General features: G+C 52.3%; 1 protein-coding gene across 2 annotated transcripts in view; it reads right to left on the minus strand.

Annotated features, from left to right (window-relative positions):
- Positions 1 to 4704, minus strand: part of Spsb4 (splA/ryanodine receptor domain and SOCS box containing 4) — a 75294-nt gene extending 70590 nt beyond the window's left edge. Inside the window, exon 1 of one of the 2 annotated variants that reach the window (XM_029543450.1) lies at positions 4448 to 4704. The gene's annotated coding sequence lies outside the window, so the exon portion shown is untranslated. Of the gene's footprint in view, positions 1 to 4057 lie in introns of both variants that reach the window. The other variant, XM_021206606.2, reaches the window with a different exon arrangement.
- Positions 4705 to 4917: the final 213 nt, after the last annotated feature.

Consider the following 4917-nt stretch of genomic DNA (forward strand, 5'->3'; position numbering starts at 1 on the left):
GATGGTTGTGAGCCACCATGTGGTTGCTGGGATTTGAACTCATGACCTTCAGAAGAGCAGTCAGTGCTCTTAACCGCTGAGCCACCTCCCCAGCCCCTGTGTATCCTTTCTTAAACCTTGCCCTTCTAGCCTTCTGAGGCCCTGTCCGGCCCGCCCTCCCTCACTTAGCCTCTGGTCACTCCAGATGCTCTTTAAATGACTTTGTAGTGTTTTCTTTCCATCCTAAGCTTTCCACTGAGCACTTGTCTACCTTCTCAACGCTGCGGCACATCTGGGGCCCACTAGAACTTGAGAATCGCGTGTTCTGGGCTGAGCTCAGCCTCTTCCATCTCCATGACCCAGGTTCCACTCTATCTATGGCGCCTGCTCAGTAAGTTCTACTTCCTCTTTACACCTTAGCTCGGTGGTTCTCAACCCGTGGGTCATGACCTCTTTGGTGGGGATCTCATGACCCTTGCACAGGGGTCTTATATCAGCAGTCCTGCATATCAGATATTTACATTATGATTCATAGCAACAGTAAAATTTCAGTTGTGAAGTAGCAACTCAAATTTTACGGTTAGAAGTCACCATAACACAGGGAACCGTATTAAAAGTCCCTAAAGCAGCAGGAGGAAGGTTGAGAACCACTGCCTTAGCAGGATTACTAACGCAGTCTCCTAGTGAGGGCCTGTGGTTTTCTAACCCACCCACCTTGCCGCCTGCTCACTCAAACAAGCATCCTTTGAGCTGACACCCAAGGGTGTCACAGTCAACCTCTCCTTGTAGTCTTTCTCCAACCAGTGACGCCAGACTCTCAAGTCAGCTCACTCCCTTCCTACCCCAAGCTTCTGTCTGGGACCTGTTCCCCTTTACTGCCTACATCTCTCACTCTTGTGTGCCCACCACCGCATCCTCCCTCCATCTTTCTGCCCCATGATGTCATCCTCAAAGTTTAGTCCCACTGATGCCTCCTGCATCACATGCTATTCCTAGAAGCCAATGCCCTACTAAATGCCCACATACTTGCCAGAGCCAGATACCACAGTCCTAATACTTGGGAGGAGGGTCTGGAAGATTAAGAGTTTGGGGCCAGCCTGGGCTACACTGTGAGGTCTAGTCTAGCATGGGCTGCAAGGTGAGAGCCATCTCAAAAAAAAAAAAAAATGCTTGTTGAACTGAATAATTTGTGTTTTTACCATCAAGTGTTTTTTCCCCACAATTGAAGTATACATTAGAAACGTGGATTAAGTTCCAAATTCAATGCGTAAAGCAAGAATCCCATGCAATCAACACTCCACAAAGTTTATGACAGCTCAGCTGGGGTCTTTCCCAGTGTATGGGCCTAACTGATGCTTTCTGCAACTTCAGAACAGATGCCTGTATCTGAGCAGTAGCAGGAAAGAAAGCCAGCCCCCTCGTGTAGGGACCATGTTTTATTTAAATGTGCTGCTAGATTTTTAATTTTTTATTATTGATCTTTTTGCCAAGTATGAGTGATCATGTTCACACAAGTTAAGTGCAGACATTAAGTACTTTTTTTTTTGAAAAAAAAAAAAAAAAAAAAAGATTACCAGAAAAGACTTCTAATGGACCTAGCTAGGTCCCCCTAGCCTCCTGATTTTCCACATCCAGTTTCTTGTTCTATCTAGGGAGCTCCTGGAGATCTTTTGTTACCGTGCCAACAGAGGAGGAGGACCCTTTCGGGAGCACCGATGTGTGGCAGCGAGCCAGCCGGCTTAGAAAAAAATTAACTGGAGCAAGGGGTGTTGACTGGGCCTTTCTCTCAAAGGGCAAAGATCTTGCCTCAGGCCTGAGCCTGAGCCTTAGCCATATCCTGGGACATGCTTCCATGACAAGGTTCAGATCCTGTGACCAACTTGGGGGAGGAATGGAAGTCAGGAAAGGAATAAGCCCTGGAGTGTTGGAGCAAAACCAAGATTTTAGGCCAGGGTTTCAGGGGTGGGGAAGGGAGAAGTGACAGAAAAGAAGGTGGGGCCAGTGAAAGCCAGGCCTAGAGGGCAGACCCAGTCTTTACTCCTAGTAGTCTTAAGGAAGTTCTAGCTTTAGAAAGGAATTTGGTCTATTTACATTTTTGAGGATAAATGCTTCTCGCTAGTGATTGGCGATTACCATTTGCCGATCTGATATCTGAAAAAATTGAACCTTATGGCTTTAGCACACGTTTTTCTTATTGAGTGAGGTAAGGCACATAAGTCTTCGTGTTATTTCTGTTTCACTCTCTGGGTGAGTTGTCTGTAGTCTTTGTCCTTTGGGGCTCTTCCTTGTCTTGATTCCTTACACATTTTAAGCTGAGGCTAGAGCTTAAGGGGTTGAGCGCTTATCTTGTATGCACAGAGCCCTGGGTTCCACGCCTGGCATACAGACACCCCAAATCTGTTCCAAATTGGAAGCTATGAAGCCACTGCAGTAAGATGCATTTCCCAGGTCTGCCATGGCTTTGACTGCTTCTGGCAAGTTGTTTCCTTGCAGATTTTATTTCTATGTCACTAAATGCATCGTTCTTTAAAGTCGAAGAGAAATGAAAACTGAAGAGATATTTGCAAGGCATAGCTGGTGAGTCTAATTTTGTTTGCAGCTTGCCAAAAGTGGCTTAAATTCTTTTTACCGCCCTGCTGTGGAAATCTGAAACATGGATTCAGGGTGTGAGTCTCAAAAACTGTGGCCTCCTGTAAAAGATGTCTATACCACACTTTTGACATTTTGCTGTTCTGCAAAGAGAGTTTATCGGGCAGCCCAAAACCAATTGATTGTATGGTTTGGGAGAGCGAGTGGAGCAGAGAGGTTGAAGGAGCCTCCATCAACCTGAGTAATAGAAACTGCAGGCTTTAGTTGAAAGACAGAGGTGCCAAAGTGATGAGACAGACAGGAAGCCTCAGGGGTTAGTCACTTTCCACAGGGCACAGTGGGAAGAGTCAACTTTCCCCTTATCTTTTCTAGATCTAGATAGGCTCAACAACTGTTTAGGGCAGCTGAATGAAAGGATAAGAGATGTTCACACCCAATTCCTGGAGTAGGGAGGGAGAGGAACGAGGAGGAGGAGGGGAAGAAATGGGGAGGGGAGGAGGGAGAGGGGAAGCACAGAAGAGCAGCGGACCTTAAAAGAATTGCTCAAGGTCACACCGCGGGATGGAGCTGAAAGCAGAATTCGAATCCAAGCCCGGAACTGCAGGACTTTTAAGTTCTAGGGAGAGCCACACAAACGCGCTATCCTCTCTTCTTGACTCAGCAGCTCTCGCTTGGCCACGGGGCGGTGGGAATCACACTTCCTGGGCCTCTCTAAGGGGGGGGGGGTCCCTTGTTTTTCCTGGACTTATTTGCCGCACTCCGCACTCCGGGCTTTGGCTTCCTCCCTGCTTCCCAGAGCAAAGTCCTGAGCCACCTATTCTCTCCAAGTTTGTCTCGCAGCCAGGCTGGGGACCGTCCGCGAGCGACTCCCGGACCGGGCAATCAGTCTTCCCTGTTCCAGTGTCAGAGACGAACAATCGCCACCAGTGGCTGCTGAGTGCTAGAGGCTTTACTCCCACAGCTCCAAAAGCAACAGACGAGCAGACCCCAATGAATTAGTCCTCGCCACATAGATGAAGCAGCTCTGGGAAATTGGAATGATGTGCTTGGACTCACAAGGCTAATAACTTAGTATCTAAGTGCTTTCTGAATGCCAGACGCGGGTCTCCGCACCACCACCCAACAGTTTCTCCAACACTCTAGTAAAAAGGGCACAATATCACTCCCATCTTATGGATGAGGAAACCGAGGTTGTGGCACCTGGCCCAAGGTCACCCCAGAGAGTGACAGATATACGACCGGAACATAGTCGGCTGAGTCTGGGTTCAATTTTTTTTGTGTTGCCTCCACTCTACGGAGAGCAGCGGTTTCAAATCTACAGTACTAGAGGCTGACCTCAACGCAACGCCCGAAGCTGGGCGCAAACCAACCAGTTCGGAATGCCACAATTCACGGAGACATTCCCACGGACCGGGACCATAGAGTCCCCAAAAGCACCGGGTGTGACCGGTACTGGCGGATGATCACCCCTCAGCTGGAGAACACTTACCATAAAAGAGAGGGCGAGCGCCTGCCTGGGAGGAATCCCCAGCGCTGGCAGGTCCGGGACTCCCGGGAGAGAGGTCTGCTGCCACTGCCGCCCACGCAGGGGCGCCCGAGCGACCCCGCGGATGCTGGCTGCTGCTTCTCAGCCAGCGGCGCGTCCTCCCGACTTGTACCCGGCGGCAGCGCCCTCTCTCTCCGCAGGGTGCCCTGGAGTTAGGGACGTTCTTGGAGAAGTTGACGCTCGGGAGAGGCCGCCGAGGTCCGGTCCCGAGTGGTGAAGTGCCCCACTGCGCTGATCTCAGCGGGATGCGGAAGCCCTTGCCCTGATGGCCCTAAAGCTTGGCGCCTGACCTGGAGAGAGACGAGTCCCGCGCTCAGGGCACACGGGCCTCACCTCGGCAGCCCGTCCCAGGAGCACCGGGTTTCTTCCCTAGAGCACCGAGCACACGCCGCGAGGGCTGCAGTGGTGGCCAGGGCCCGGGCAGCTGTGCGCTCATTGCCTTCCCCAGGGGCTGAGCGCCTTTGTGCGCCGGGCGCGCCGACCGCCAGGGCCAGCTCTGGATGCTGCAGCCGCCGCCTCCCCCTCCTCCTCCACGGCCGCTCGCTCCCCGCCTTCCCGGCCGGCCCGGAGGCTGCAGCTGAAAGCCGATCCGGCTGAGCTCATCCCTGAAGGCCACTAATCCAATAGCCGCGGAAGGCGCGGCCGCCGGGAACGCCCCTTCCCCCACCATCCCGCGCCCCGGCCGTCCCAGCTCGGGCCGCTGCCGGCTCTGCCACCTTCTGGAGGCCACCAGCTGGCGGGAAAGGGAAGTGGAACCCTCGCCCGCGCCCCTGGGCCGAAGTGGCGCGGACGCCATTCACTCA

The sequence above is a fragment of the Mus pahari genome, chromosome 10, assembly GCF_900095145.1.
Source record: "Mus pahari chromosome 10, PAHARI_EIJ_v1.1, whole genome shotgun sequence".
Classification (NCBI taxonomy): Eukaryota; Metazoa; Chordata; class Mammalia; order Rodentia; family Muridae; genus Mus; species Mus pahari.